The 16,450-nt window shown below is 44.4% G+C and overlaps 1 long non-coding RNA gene across 3 annotated transcripts in view; it reads left to right on the top strand.

Annotated features, from left to right (window-relative positions):
* The window catches only part of LOC117347275, an 89,862-nt gene that overhangs the window by 26,051 nt on the left and 47,361 nt on the right, over positions 1-16,450 (top strand). The window contains exon 2 of one of the 3 annotated variants that reach the window (XR_004536762.1): positions 755-826. The exons of the other annotated variants lie outside the window; for them this stretch is intronic. This is a non-coding gene — a long non-coding RNA (uncharacterized LOC117347275). The remainder of the gene's footprint in view (positions 1-754; positions 827-16,450) is intronic. 3 annotated transcript variants of the gene reach the window in all.

The raw sequence follows: 16,450 nt of genomic DNA, 5'->3' as shown, positions 1-16,450 counted from the left end.
TAAACCTTACTGGTATTGCACAGTCAACCCCACAGCCCCTGGCGCATTTGCAGTTGGCGTAGGGCAGCGCAATGGAGCAGACACAGCCGTAGAAGGTGGTGCGTATGCGAGAATGTGATAGGGCAGGCTGCATTTTGTATTTGTCAGGCTGTGGCAATATCAGACCCCATGACGCATCTTTTCTGGCAGCTGCACCCTGGGGTAGGGTTGAAAGCAGGATCAGTCCACTTTTTACATTTGTTTACGCTTATGTTACTCTGCATGATGGTGGGGCGATTACCCCTGTCGTTATAAGTAAGTGCTTCTGTTCTGCATTGTGGTAGATTTTGTCTAAAATGTAGTTGGAATTCTATAACCTGTAGAAAGAAATGTTCTTTGCCAAAAAAGTTTCCATAATCTGTAATTTCTTTTGAACCAACAACTGGTAAACTGGAGGGTGGGGAAAGTATGGAAGGGGGAACGCACCGGCGTGGCAGTCGATGTTTTCTGGGGTGGTTTTATCATTCGATCCAGGGGGTATTGCGTCTTATTTCTGGTTTCCCACCCTGAAAAGGTCAGGAGATGGTTTTGCTAATGCCAGATTGTTTACCAACATTCTAACCTTATTTTTTTTTTTTAATTTGTTGGTACTGTTGTGAGTGGTGGAGTGATCAGGGTTGGAGCGGTTGCGCTTAGGCAGGGCGGGTCACTGCGTTGTGAAGCACAGAAAAAAAACAAGAGATAGAGAACGGCCATGTTTTTTTTCCTTCTGCAGAGAGAATTCTGCGTACCTTGCACCAAGATGCCATTCAGTCTTCATCCGATTCACCGAATGGAAAGAGTCAATGTGAGTGGTAGTTAACCCAGAGTAAACTAGAGCCTGGGGTTTGCTGTTTTGTGAGGGTTTTGCGTTCAGCTAGTGACCTCATCTAAGACAGGTTTTATTTGCTTGTTAAACTAAGAGCTGAAGACGAATCTCACGTCTGAACTGTCTCTATAAAAATCTAGAGTTGTAATACTGCTTGAAAAAATAGTGCAATAAATATCTTAACCCTCTCCTGTACCCTACTTAAGGGCACAGCAGAAGAGCGCTGGCAGGTACCCTGCTCATTGGTGTCACTGTCAATTATTTTGATGGGCTAAGAAATTTGGATTTTCATCCATACTTGCTGGACGTCGGATTCTCTGTGATCGGGCTGTTGGAAAGGTGAATCTGTTGCCAGGTAGAGCTTTAACCTGACTCGAATGGAGGAATTTAGCCTCCATTCTCTTCTTCTATTCCACTGCCATTGCTGCTGACTGAAAACTGCTGCCTTAGAATAGATCCTGCCTGGACATTTTAACTCTGCCCACTCCTGCTCTCAAGTCCACATACGCAGTAAGAAAGTGTGGCACCTTTGCTGATTTGGAGATGGAGGTGTGCAGACTTTGCTGTCGTCTGTCAAAATCACAAGCTAGAGAAGAGATTTTCAGAATATCAGGGAATGATTTGGAGATAAAGCTACAGCAATGTGAGTTATTCATAGATTTCATCATTATAAGTGTGTTTGTTTACTTTGTTGATTTGATTTATTATTAGTATTGTAACCTTACTTTTGTCCAAACCTCCTTTTTCTGCATCAAATCCACGCAAAACCCATGACTTGCATCACACTATGGTTCCACACCCTTAGAATATTTCACGCTTTTGGAAGGGGAGGCCAGCAAGGAGAGAGAACCTGATCTATATTTAATGCAAGCCACCATCATGCTGTTGGTGATCCCAGTGAAGTGCGCTGTGGTTTACAATACATATATTTTGCAAAGATTATGCAGCTATCGGCAACAGAGCAGGATGGGAGAACCAAAAGAAGGAGGATGCCAGCAGCTTCACAAGATGGAGGTAGGAAAGGGGAGAGCTCTGGATCTGGGCTGGGAAGGAAGGAGGGAGGAGAGTGTTGAGCTCATCCTGAGGTGAGCATGCGCTGAGCACAGAAATATCCTGCCTTAAATCTCAACAGGTTGAAGCTAGTCTTGTAACGTCTAGCACAACAGAGCCAAGCAAAATCAAGCACTGTCATTTTTCAGATATTGAGATTCTGTGATCAACAAGTGGGAGGGCAGCTTTGATAATGCTCAAGATCTACTTGAGTTTTTTCTAACTTTGTAATACAAAAGACTAAACAAAAATCACTGATATTCAGCAACACTTATTCAAGGTAGGAGCTCCTTGCCAGGGCTGTACCTGGATGATGCCACTGAAATCATCTCTGACCACCTTAGCACTTAGTGTCAGGATGGAACCAAGAGATATCTGAGTGCCACCGATATTCAGTGCTTGTACCCAGATAATATCTAGTGGCCATTCATCACCGATAGCCAAGTATCAGTTGGCGTAGAATATCCAGAAATAGATTTTAGTGCCAAAGTTGGCATTTGAATCATTGAGGGGAAACTGTTTATTTGTTTTAAAAGTGAAATGTTGTGGTCTTTTTGATTGCAAGTCATTTTAAATAGAATAAGGCACTCCTAGCTGTGCATGGAATGATTTTGGCTTATTTCCTGGATGCTGAAGGTGTTCAGCTTTGTGCTGTCTGCTATACAACACAGCTGAGATGTGCCTTAGTCTCAGTTTACATCCACCCTCATGTGCTCTGTTGTCAGTGTATGCTGTTATGTGAGCTGGCTATATAATTGATATGTTGGATGAAAGCAGTTAAAGCATGGTAATCATCTAGGCTCATATCTCACGTCCGACACCATTTTCCTTGAGATAATGTTGCTGTATTTAACCCGTCTCTCTGTTTTCTTGAATTTCCTCTTGTTTATCATTACACAGTTTTCTGATTCAAAACATGGTTGCTTCTTCGTTCATATTGATGCTTGGATGCATTTGTGCTCTTTATATCCCTGTGACGTGCTTATAACAAGGCTCTTTTATTAAACCAAATTCCTTTCCTTTATTATCGGCACTTCAGTTGTGTAAAAAGCATCACAATCATATTGCCATTTTCTAAATCTTGATCTGAGCCAGGAGATGGCTTTTTTTAAAGAAACAGGAATAAGGCAAGTCAAGTGGCTCTGTGAGTATGCTCCTTACTGCCATGTAGAGATTCCTAGGATCGATTCCAGCTCAGGTTTTCCACTCATAGATTGGAATTTTATTAAATACGGATAGAAGACTTCCTTACAGGATGATCTGTCAGTAATTCTCAAATGTGGGAAAGTAGCTGGAATGAAGGAGGAAGATGTAATGAAGTAAAAAGTAATGAAGGTGCCATTGGACAATTTCCTGGTACCAAAGGTTTGGACAGTTTCCTGGAGGAAAAGTCCATAGTCTGCTATTGAGAAAGACATGGGGGAAGCCACTGCTGTTAAGTACGTGTCAGGTTACCGTTAGAATGAAGGAGTTTTGCTATACCTTATACACACAGTCCTAACCAGTAGAGCAGCAGGGGCTGTTTCAGGTCAAACGTAGGCTTCTGCCATCCAGAGGTGTGTAAACCTGGGAACCCAGCCACCATCAACCACACAAACATGAATGCTGCCTACATATGCCCATCTGTTAGCATAGTGCTATGCCTGCTTGCAAGCTGATTGCGGAAGTTTGCCAATACACAGGTGCCAAGTCTACAGAACACTGCATGTGCCATCTGTGGAACAGCCGTGAGGCATTAGGTTCATGTACTTCCAGGCATAGAGTCGCGTGCTCCTCTCGCATAGGACTGTGTATACTGATTAGTGCATGGTGAATGTATTGACTCATGTAGTATGGTTGTAAAAGAATAACAATACAACAAATTGGGGCACCTTCAAGAAATGCAGTTGAGCAACTTTCTGAACCTTGTGACCTAAACAGTAGAAAAAAGGTTAAAGCTTGTGGCTGCCGCGGCTTTAAGAACATAAGAATAGCCTTACTGGGTCAGACCAACAGTCCATCAAGCCCAGTAGCCCATTCTCATGGTGGCCAATCCAGGTTACTAGTACCTGGCCAAAACCCAATGTGTAACAACATTCCACATAGAATCTCAAAGAGTAGGAAGATTCCAGAATCTCAGAGTAAGCAATTCCAGAACCCTAAATAGTAGCAACATTCCATGCGGAATCCCCAAAGAATAGCAACATTCCATGCTAACGATCCATGGCAAGCAGTGGCTTCCCCCATGTCTTTCTCAATAACAGAGTATGGACTTTTCCTCCAGGAAATTGTCCAAACCTTTCTTAAAACCAGCTACATTATCCGCTCTTACCACATCCTCTGGCAATGCGTTCCAGAGCTTAACTATTCTCTGACTGAAAAAATATTTCCTCCTATTGGTTTTAAAAGTATTTCCCTATAACTTTATCGGGTGTCCCCTAGTCTTTGTAATTTTTGACAGAGTGAAAAATCAATCCACTTATATCCGTTCTACTCCATGCAGGATTTTGTAGACTTCAATCATATCATCTCTCAGCCTTCTCTTATCCAAGCTGAAGAACCCTAACCTTTTTAGTCTTTCCTCATACGAGAGGAGTTCCATCCCCTTTACCATCTTGGTTGCTGGTCTTTGAATCTTTTCTAGTGTCGCTAGATCTTTCTTGAGATAAGAAGACCAGAATTGAACGAATAATCCAGTTGAGGCAGCACCATGGAGCGATACAGAGGCATTATATTCTTAGTCTTGTTAACCATCCCTTTTTTAATAATTTCTAGCATCTTGTTTGCTTTTTTGGCCGCCGCCACACATTGGGCGGAAAGTTTCATCGCATTGTCTACAATGACACCCAGATCCTTTTCTTGGGTGCTAACCTCCAAGGTGGCCCCTACCATCTGGTAACTGTGACTAGGGTTATTCTTCCCAACGTGCTATGCATTGAAAGATGTTGTCTTTATAGTACATGAGGAGCCTGTGTAGCTCACTTCAGGAAGAAGGGCAGTACTTGACTCCTGCATGTACATGATGTGAAAGTAATGCTTTGTGGCCAACCCTAATACTAAGAGATCAGCACAGCCATGAAAGGATAATAGGGCACCACAGATCTGTTTGTCCCAAAGCACTGATCCCCAAAATATATAAACTTGAGTGGCCAAATTTTATACCTAGCGCGCAAGTTATAAAATAAGGTCTACCTATTGGTTTAAGACATATTCAGACTGCAAGAGCCAGCCCGGCTCTCTGCCATGGATGACGGCGAACCCAGAAAGTCAATGCCGGGCTACTTCTTGCAATTGGCATTGAATTTCCAGGATCTTTTTGGCCACTAGAAACATAGCCGGTTAAGTCAATATTCATCAGCTGGCCAGTGTCTGACGACATAAGTGCTAATATTCAGTGGCCATCTTGCGCTGAATATTAGTACTTCCAGCGCAATAGGTGAGACATGAATCCACTCTGGATTTTTCACTCTGCCTCTATAGTACTTCACTGTGCAATTTAGTGTCCTCTACAGTTTTTTCCTTCCGCACTCATGGATGCAGTTGTGTGTGTTCTGCTCTCCCCATTATATTGTTTTTTATTTTGATGTAATTTCATCCCTTTTTAGTGCTTGGAGCGATTTTAAAACACTGCCTGCTTGAATTCAGACTTCGGTCTGTAGCTGACAGGCCGATCCCTCTGGGTATTTGTTGGCCAGCCTGTATCGTTTTCTCCGGAGCTCAGGGCCGTCCCTGAGGTGGTATCACCTGTTGATCAGGGGTCGAACGCAGGCTGATGGGCACCCTTAGGAGATTCAGCAGTGTCTCGCAGAGTGCTGGCTGCATTGTCGTGCCTCCGCCTGTTCCGGTGTGCATCCAGTGGTCCGCAAGGGTGGAGGTATAATCAGACATTGGAGTCTGACTGGCTGCCCAAAAATCAGCTTTGTAGGAGCATTCCCAGCATTATGGAGGTGATTAGTGTTCCCCCACAAATTTGCGGTTCGGTATTCTCTGACCGCCTCTTCCTGTACTAAATGCAGGCTACACCAATCAGGAGCTGCATGTCAAAGCAGCTCCTGATTGGTGTAGCCTAACTTTAGTAACAGGAAGAGGCGGTCGGAGCATACCGTGAGCGATTTTGCACCTTCCAGCGCCCCAGCTGTCGTCTCCTGCCTTTTAACCATATTTGCAGTTTTTCAAAATTAGAACCCCTGTGAATTTTGGGGGAGTACTGTATTCTCATCCAGCTACTGTGAGAGAGCTGCGTGCAGGCTTGCAACACTTTTAACTGATCCTCTCAGGTCACAGTGAATACACAAGCTGACAGCCTCTGAGAGACATCGGAGGTGTGAAAAGTGGGGGTTTGAGTGTTTCTGAATGTTCCGCCTCCTGAAAAATCCTAAAATCGCCATTTTTTTGAGTTTGAGAAATGTGAAAAATATCACGATTTTGGCGTGAATTTTGTGACAGTGGCCAACTTGGATTTTTTGCTATTTTATTTTCTAAAGCTCCCTGCTTCTTCAAAACTACAAATTTTGCCTGGAAACCTGCTGGGATGGAGTCCTTGGGCTCTTCCTCTTGTGGATTCTTGCCAGGATTGCATAATTTTTGCATTTAGTGTATTTTGGCGCCAAGTGTCAAGTGGCACAGTTGAGGGAGGGGGCTGCAATGTCCGGCTTAGCCTCTCCCCTGTTGAAGCAGGTGACCAAATGCTCAGCGGGGCAGCTTTCATGGGTTTTAGGGCTCGGCAAAGCTGGTAATTCCTTCTGCCAGGCTGCGGACTCTGTGCAGCCTCAAAAAAGCTCAGTTTAGCAATCTTAATGTGACCTATGCCCCAGGAGCTGGACACCTTTGCAACATTTTTGAAATTTTTATGCTCTGGATTTTGGACCTTTTGTGTTTTACCCCTGCGCAGTCCCAATCTGCCTATATGGCGTCTATCAGTGCCGTTACTCCTTTGGACACGTTCTAGACTCACCCTTCCGCTATGCATGTGCTGACTGACACTGATCTGGGGGATCCGGATGCAGATGATTTGCTTGCTGACCCCTTATTTATAGGTATAGCGCCTCCCAGGACAGTAGATCAGGGACTTTGTGTTGGATCTGTGGATGTGTGCCCTAGATCCAGCCCTCCTGGGGTTCTGGTCGTTCTGATTTCTGCGCTTCCAGCTCTGTGCAAGTGACATATCGCAGGTGTTTTCTCAGGGCTACCAGTGCTGGTATAATGGCTACAGACATTCCTAACCTCCTGATGACTTCAGTTCTGTGCCTCGTCAACGGTAAACAGATGAAATATTTACCTGTTCCTGTGGTTTTACTGGTATTTGCCGCGGGAACAGGTCACAGTGACATTCTCTACTTTGAGGCCTAATGCTCCAGGGATGGTAAAATAACCCCAGGTTTTCACTAGGGTCATTCTTCCAGTTACAGTGCGACTTGTGGTGTTCACTGCAAGTCAAATTATAGAATTTCCATAGAAATGAGCTGCTTTACATTCAGATGCATCTCATTATCATGTAGCCTGCAGCGACTTAGTGGGTGACCAATGACTGAGGAAGGAAAGCTAGAGCAGCCTCATGCTCTGGGAGATGAAAGCCCATGCTCTGGGAGATGAAAGCTGATGTAGGTTTATTATTTGAGCTTGAGGTTTATTATTTGAGTTTGAAGTTTCTGTTTGCAAGACAATGGGAGAAGGAGAGGGTGCAGAGATGAGCAACGACGCTAATAAAAGGTATGGAGAACTTGGAATACAAGGAACGACTTAAGAGACTGGGATTGTTCTCCCTTGAAAAAAGAGACTGCAAGGGGATATGATCGAGACTTTCAAAATACTGAAAGGAATCGACAAAATAGAGCAGGAAAAAAATTATTTGCAATGTCCAATGTGACACGGACAAGAGGACATGGACTGAAGCTAAGGGGGGACAAGTCCAGGACAAATATCAGGAAGTTCTGCTTCACGCAACGAGTGGTGGACACCTGGAATGCCTTCCCAGAGGAGGTTATTGCGGAATCCACCATTCTAGGATTTAAAAGTAAACTAGATGCACATCTCCTTACGAGAGGCATAGAGAGATATGGGTGACTAAAATTACACCAGGTGTACATCTGGCTGGGCCTCCGCATGTGCGAATCACCGGACTTGATGGACCTAGGGTCTGATCCGGAGCTGGCAGCACTTATGTTTTTATGATTATTTCAAATATCTGGGAGTTTTGTTCAATAAGAGAGAAGCAAGATTGAGGGAGGGGGGTCTAAGTGACTTTTGGAAAAGTTGACCACCCAACCTAACAACTACAGAGCTGCCACAACCTTGGACATAACTTCAATGCTTTCCTGAAAAGAAAGCACTAACAGGCTTAATTCCTGAGAATCTTTTATTATTACAAACTCTAAACATTCTAGAAAATCTCACTCATTATTTTCATTCCCTTCTGTAAAGGGATGTAAATATAAGAAATTTCAGGAACGATTGCTATCTTTTCAGGTAGCCTTATGGACTAAGGATTTAACTCATATATTCATATTCCCAATTCGTGTCAACAATTTCGACATGCCTTAAAAACGTATCTTTTTAGGGAATCTTTCGGAAGTTAGACATTGGATGTTTATTCATTTGTATTACTAGTCTTTGTGAACCGCATAGAACTTAATGGTATTTGCGGTATGCAAGTGAATTTTATGTTATGTTAAGAAGAGGCTTTTATCAACCAGTCATCTAAATACAGTTGAACCCAGCTTCCTTCACATCTCAGGAAAGCTGACACTACTACCATAATCTTTGTAAAGGTTCTTGATGCTGTGGAAAGGCCAATTGGCATTACTTGAAATTGATGGTGATTTCCTAGGATCTAGGATGAGAAATGAAGGAAACACTGATTAGAAAACCAAATGAGAATGTGAAAATATGCCTCCTTGAGATTCAAGGATGTGAGAAACTCACCAGGCTGAACTGATGCAATTATAAAGCATAAGGTTTCAATTCTGCCTTTGGATACTGACTATAGTTTGGAGAGCCAGTGGGGTCTACTGCTCCTTTAAGAGTTAAAAAAAAAAAAGTTCCTCTGGGGTGGCTGTTCCTTCAGCTCTTGCACTTCCTTCACCCTATCTCCTCTGCCTTAATGTCAGTATCTCTCTTGGGAGGATGAGACCTTTCTAGCAGACGATTTGTTTTCTGTTGAGGATCTAGGTCTCTCCTGAGACCTGTAGACTCTGGGGGGGTGGGTGGGGTGGGGTGGGGTGGGGCGGTTGATGCGGGCGACTGTGTCGGAGCTGCCGGTGGTTGAGGACGCTTCGGTAGTGCATATTTTTCACCGAGAAGTACCTCAGGAGCTCATTCTTCAGGTTGTCCTCAGTTCTGTGTTTTGAGGACGATTCTCAGGAAGTCCCTCGGGTTGTTGATCCCCTTCTCAGAGGGATTTGTGCGGCCTCTCGTTCTTTTCCCATGCATCAAGATATCCGTGATAATTGTGCATGCACAATGGAAGGTCCCAGATGCACCTTTTTGGCTGGCTCATTCTGTGTCCCGGTTGTATCCTATTCCTGATGCTGATAGGAACCCCTTGCATCCACCAGTGGTGGATGCGGTTGTTTTGGCCATTGCTGAATGGTGCACGGTTCTAGTGGAGAGGATTTGGCCCTGAGGTACCCCCAGGACTGGTGCATGCAATGTTTTCTGAAACAAAGTTTTGATGTTGCAGCCTTGGCGATCCAAGCAGCGATCTAGTGTCCAGAACCTATTTCTGTTGGGCTGAAAGTGTGTTGAACAGGGAGCCCGATGATTGGTTGCTTGTGGATCAGGAAGTGGCAAAGATAGTTAGGTTCTTATCTTTCTGACACTATTTACTTGTTGAGAGCTTCAGCTAAGACTGTGGCCTTTGGCTCTGTGGTTGGTCGGCAGACTCGGTCTCTAAGTCCAAGCTCAGTTGGTTTCCCTTTAAAGGATTTTTTCTTTTTGGTGAGGAATTGGATAATAAGCTGGTTCAAAGTTTAGGGGACTCGTAAGGTCCATCAGTTACTGGAGGACAGGCCTCAGCAGTCTGGTAGAGGAGGTTTGGGCCAAGACCATCTTCATGAGTTCCACTGCTATCGCCTTGGCAAAGAGTCATCTTTTTCCTCCTCCAGAGGTTATGTTTTCCAGGAGATGCACTCCTTTTGGGTGCACGTCTGGGGGGAGGAGGTGTGTATTTGACACTCTTCCTCTCTCTCCTTCTCTTCTCCAGCGTAATGATGATGTTTAGGTCTTTCCCCTGGTTCCGGTCAGAGCCAGGTTGCAGGACTTTTATCGGGGGTGGACCAAGATCACAGCAGACCAGTGGGTCTTGGTAGTGATCTGTGACAGGTATGCTCTCGAGTTCGACTTTCCCTTCCCAAATCTTTTTCTCACCTCTTCTTGTTGGTCAGCCTGGAAGAAACGGGCATTTCCTCAGACTGTTTGGAGGTTAGTGGATCTCAAGGCAGTGGTTCCGGTGTCCCCTCATGAGATCCACACCGGGAGGTACTCAATTTACTTCGTGGTTCACAAGAAAGAGGGATCTTTTCGTCCTATCTTGGATCTCAACTAGACTTTGATTAAACCTCACATCAAATACACTATACAACATGTTCCACAATCTCTATGCTTATATTATCCATGTGAGGAGAGTGAGGAAAGCAGGGCTGTGGATTCGGTAGATAAATGTTCCGACTCCGACTCCTCAGTTTTTTGTACTTCAGACTCCGACTCCAGGTACCCGAAATTTCCTCCGACTCCACAGCACTGGTTAATTTTCAGATCGTTAAAATGGAATGTCAAGTTGAGAGAAATGAGCATTTTCAACACCACCTTCTTTTTGCTTTTAATCAAGGTTCTAAGGCCGTAGAAGCTGCTCGCAACATTTGTGCTATGTATATAGTGGGTGCTATAGCTGAAAGAATTGCTCGTGATTGGTATGCCAAGTTCAAAAATGGAGTCGGTAGATAAATATTCCGACTCTGACTCCTCAGTTTTTTGTACTTCTGACTCCGACTCCAGGTACCCGAAATTTACTCCGACTCCTCGACTCCGACTCCACAGCCCTGGAGGAAAGGAAGATAATTTTCCAAGGGATGCATCCAAGCTCTGACAACTGGAATGAAAGCTTGAGTGGAGAAAAGGCTCAAAGATTTTTCAGTATTAGTTGCTATCATGCATACTGTAAAACTGAGAAAGAATGGAAGTAGAAAAGTTTCTGGAGGGAGCAGGCACCTTTCACTGCCTGTCCTCTTGAGGAGCATCTCATGACTTTCTTCAAGGTACTTAGAAAATTGGTGGCAAAACCTAGAGAAGACTTTATGAAGAAATCTCATTAATCCACGGTTTCAGTCTCATAGCAAGCACCTGTTACATTAACATATAAATTAGTCTATTGGCATGTTTGAGAGGATGTGGAAGCCACCACATCAAACCTTATGCAAAAAATGTAAACTAGTGCTGAAAAAGATCTTACAACGAGAGGGGAGTTTGAAATTGGACATGGCCTAGGGCAGTGGTCTCAAACTCACAGCCTGGGGGGGCCACTTGTGGCCCGCCAGGTATTATTTTGAGGCCCTCAGTATGTTTATCATAATCCCAAAAGTAAAGAGTGACTAAGATGATTAAGGGTTTGGAGGAGCTGCCGTACAGCGAAAGATTTGAGAAACTGGGCCTCTTCTCCCTCAAACAGAGGAGATTGAGAGGGGACATGATCGAAACATTCAAGATACTGAAGGGGATAGACTTAGTAGATAAAGACAGCTTGTTCACCCTCTCCAAGGTAGGGAGAATGAGAGGGCACTCTCTAAAGTTGAAAAGGGATAGATTCCGTACAAACGTAAGAAAATTCTTCTTCACCCAGAGAGTGGTGGAAAATTGGAACGCTCTCCCGGAGGCTGTTATAGGGGAAAACATCCTCCAGGGATTCAAGACAAAGTTAGACAAGTTCCTACTGAACAAGGACGTACGCTGGTAGGGCCAGTCTCAGTTAGGGCGCTGGTCTTTGACCAAAAGGACTGCTGCGTGAGCGGACTGCTGGGCATGATGGACCACTGGTCTGACCCAGCAGCAGCATCTCTTATGTTCAAACAGTTTCTTGATCACATGTCTCTTTAGCTATAAATTACAAAATTATTATTAAGACTGAACCAAAAGGAAAGATTTATAAACTAAAAAGCGTTTGACCTCATGCAAAACTGTAATTTCTTTAATAAGACATTAACTATTTTTTTCTGAGGCCCTCCAAGTACCTCCAAATCCAAAATGTGGCCCCACTGGCCTAGGGGAACAGCCAAACAGGCTGTACTGATACTGTGTGTGAAACAGATACTGCTTCACAGGGAACAGTTGCTAGGTGTGATGCTCCATAGCTACAAACTTGGAGAAAACAGTTGAATAAATGAACAGGAAAGAGGAGTCGGGCCAGGTTTCCAAAGTACATGTGCAAATTGCTACCTTAGCTCTTCCTTGATTGGTAAGACAGAGAGAGGTCTTTCACCTGGATGAGTGCTTTCTGGAAGGAGCAGGCACCTTTCACTGCCAGCTTCTTAAGATCCTGCAACAGAGAGGAAGGAGCTTTGAAAACTGAATTCAGCCTTTGTAGGAAATGTGGTTGCGCTTTCATCTTGCTTTTAAGCCATGCTCAATAAAGTCTGCTCTGAGGCAGGATCCTTCTGGATTTAAGTCTTCCTTGTGTGGTCTGACACTTGCTCACAGGTAGAAGCTTTAATGAAACAAGATACATTTTCTGTGCTGTTTTGTTTTCTTAACCTTTCTGTACACACCTGTGGTCATTTTGACCACAGCCTGACCAATTAGTTTAGTTGCTTACTTGTAAATTGTCATTTTGATATCAAATTCTAGGTACCTTTTTGATAGTAACAGACGATGCGTTTCCTGTCGTCTGTGATAAATACAGCTTTTGAAATTTTTTTGTTTTTGTTTTATCCTAGTTTAACGTGTGTTTATTCCAGGACAAGCAGGCAGGTATTCTCACATATGGGTGACATCATCGATGGAGCCCGGATGCGGACGCCTCACAAGTGCCTGGTAGTGGTAGCAGCAGCTCTAAGGAATCATGGTCTTCAGGTGTTTCCCTGCCTCGACGACTGGCTCATCAAAGATTCCACGTCTCAAGGGGTTATTGTAGCGACCCGACAGACTACCTGGTTCCTACAAAGTTTGGGATTCGATATCAATTTTCCCAAATCTCAGCTTCAACCCTCACAGACTCTACAATTCATTGGAGCTGTTCTGGACACTGTCCAACTCAGAGCATTCCTTCCACAACAATGACTGGAAACTCTTCAACTCTGTCAAACAGTGTCTTCCCGCTCTTCCATCTCAGCGAGACACATGATGATACTTTTAGGTCACATGGCCTCTACAGTACATGTGACTCCTTTTGCCAGACTTCACCTCAGAATTCCTTAGTGGACCCTGGCATCTCAATGGATGCAAGTTTGCGACCCTCCCTCTCGACACATTTCAGTCACTCCTTCATTGAAGAAGTCTCTCCGTTGGTGGATGCTCTCTTCCAATCTTTCCAGAGGCTTGCTTTTTCAAACGCCCCCTCAACAGAAGGTCCTCACGACAGACTCTTTGACCTACGCTTGGGGCGCTCATCTCGATGGTCTCCGTACACAAGGCCACTGGACCAGTACGGATCGTCAATGTCGCATCAATCTGTTGGAACTCAGAGCGATTTTCAAGGCTCTCAACGCTTTCAACATCTTCACGACCAGGTAGTCCTCATCCAAGTCGCCATGTATTACTTCAACAAACAGGGAGGGACGGGATCTGCCTCCCTTTGTCAAGAAGCTCTGAAAGTTTGGGACTGGGCAATCCGCCACAACACCTTCCTCAAAGCTGTCTACATTCAAGAGGCGAACAATTGCTTGGCAGACAACTTGAGTTATCTCCTGCAGCCTCATGAATGGATACTCCATTCCGCCCCTCTTCATCACATTTTTTTACAATGGGGAACGCCTCAGATAGATCTATTTGCAGCTCCCCACAACTACAAACTGCCTCAATTCTGCTCCAGGATATACTCTCCTCATCGCCTAGAGGCAGATGCTTTTCTTCTGGAATGGTCGAATCTTTTCCTCTATGCATTCCCTCCATTCCTTCTCATTCTCAAGACTCTGGTCAAGTTGAAGAACGATCATGCCACCATGATTCTAATTGCTCCTCGGTGGCCAAGACAACCTTGGTACTCCCTTCTACTTCAACTCAGCAGCAGGGAGCCATACCTTCTACCAGTTTTTCCTTCTCTGCTTACATAGAGTCAAGGATTTCTGCTTCATCCCAACCTGAAGTCTCTACACCTGACAGCTTGGTACCTTTCAACATAACCCCTCTTCAGTTTTCTCAATCTGTAAGAGATGCTTTAGAAGCTTCTAGGAATCCTACCACTAGACAATGCTATCACCAAAAGTGGACTAGATTTTCTACGTGGTGTTTTTCTCATCAAAAGGAACCTCAGCATTCCTCCTTATCTTCTGTTTTGGACTACCTTTTGCACTTATCCAATTCTGGCCTCAAGTCTAAACATAGAAACATAGAAATAGACGGCAGATAAGGGCCAAGGCCCATCCAGTCTGCCCACCCTAATGTCCCTCCCCTACCTTCGCCCTGTGAATAGATCCCTCCCCTACCTTCGCCCTGTGAATAGATCCCATGTGACGATCCCATTTGGCCTTAAAATCAGGCACGCTGCTGGCCTCGATCACATGCAGTGGAAGACTATTCCAGCGATCAACCACCCTTTCTGTGAAAAAGAATTTCCTGGTGTCAACTCGTAGTTTCCCTCCCCTCTACATCTATCCGAGTCCATCTCAGTGCAATTGCGGCTTTCCATCAGCCTATTGAAGGGAAACCCCTCTCTGCTCATCCAGTGGTTTCCAAATTCATGAAAGGACTCTTCAATGTCAAACCTCCTCTCAAACCGCCTCCTGTGGTTTGGGACCTCAATGTTGTCCTTACTCAACTAATGAAGCTTCCATTTGAACCAATTGATAAGGCTCATCTGAAGTATCTCACTTGGAAAGTGGTGTTTCTCATTGCCCTCACTTCTGCTTGAAGAGTCAGTGAGCTGCAAGCTTTAGTTGCTGACCCACCATTCACGGTGTTCCATCATGACAAAGTGGTTCTTCGTACTCATCCGAAATTCCTCCCTAAAGTGGTCTCGGAATTTAATCTCAACCAATCCATTGTTCTTCCAGTGTTTTTTCCAAAGCCTCATTCTCACCCTGGAGAATCAGCTCTTCATACTCTGGACTGTAAATAGCTTTGGCCTTCTACTTGGAACGCACCAAACCACACAGAACTGCTCCTCAACATTTTGTTTCCTTCAATCCAAATAAGTTGGGCCATCCTGTTTGTAAGCATACCATCTCCAACTGGATGGCGGCTTGTATCTCATTCTGCTATGCCCAGGCTGGATTATGCCTTCACAGTAAAGTCACAGCCCATAAGGTCAGAGCTATGGCAGCTTCAGTAGCTTTCCTCAGATCTACACCTATTGAGGAAATTTGTAGAGCTGCTACTTGGTCCTCGGTTCATACCTTCACTTCTCACTGTTGTCTGGATACTTTCTCTAGACGGGATGGACAGTTTGGCCAAACAGTATTACAAAATTTATTCTCCTAAATTGCCAACACTCCCACTATCCCATTCTGGTTAGCTTGGAGGTCACCCATATGTGAGAATACCTGCCTGCTTGTCCTGGGATAAAGCACAGTTACTGTTACAGGTGTTATCCAGGGACAGCAGGCAGCTATTCTCACAACCCACCACCTCCCCTGGTTGGCTTCTCTGCTAGCTATCTGAACTGAGGAGACACGCCCTGCTGGGCGGGAAGGCACTCGTGCATGCGCGGTGCGGGCGACTCGAAACGTCGAGTTTCTTCAAGCAAGTCTGCTTGTGAGGCATCCTCATCTGGGCTCTGTTGATGACGTCACCCATATGTGAGAATAGCTGCCTGGTGTCCCTGGATAACACCTGTTACGGTAAGTAACTGTGCTATACTGATTATACACACCTGGGGTCAAATCGACCCCACAGGTTTATGAAGGCAACATTGTAAGCAGTGGAATACAGCACTGGAAAAGGCATAATGGATCTCCAAAGTAATGCCCAACAAATGAGATAAGAGAAGTTGAAAATGTGTGAAAATAATTTGTTAGGTTTTGCTGTAAAAGAAACACTGCTAACAGCCATTTTTTTTTTTTAACATTTGTACAGTGAGTGTGAGAAACATTTTTCAAACATTACCGGTTGTGCTGTAGGCCTAAATACCGTGTACATTTTATAAACATAAATGTTTCACTTGAGTGCCATGACAGTGAGAATTTGCTAAATTATTAAGCTGAAGCAACATTCAGTGCTTGTAAGTGATGGGGTCAAAATGACTCCAGGTGTGTAAAGTTTTCGAAAATTTAACGTATGCATGCAAGGGTTAAACATTCTTTTGGTAGCTCCAAGGATTGTGCAGGGTGCCAGATTGACTGTTCTAGAAAATATGTCCACAAAGCAGATGTGGCACAGGAAGCATGGTTTCTCCAGCTTTCTCAGAGGTGAAAACTACCTTTATGGTGGTTT

This window comes from Geotrypetes seraphini, chromosome 13, assembly GCF_902459505.1.
Source record: "Geotrypetes seraphini chromosome 13, aGeoSer1.1, whole genome shotgun sequence".
Lineage (NCBI taxonomy): Eukaryota > Metazoa > Chordata > Amphibia > Gymnophiona > Dermophiidae > Geotrypetes > Geotrypetes seraphini.
This window is presented reverse-complemented; position numbering and strand designations above follow the sequence as displayed.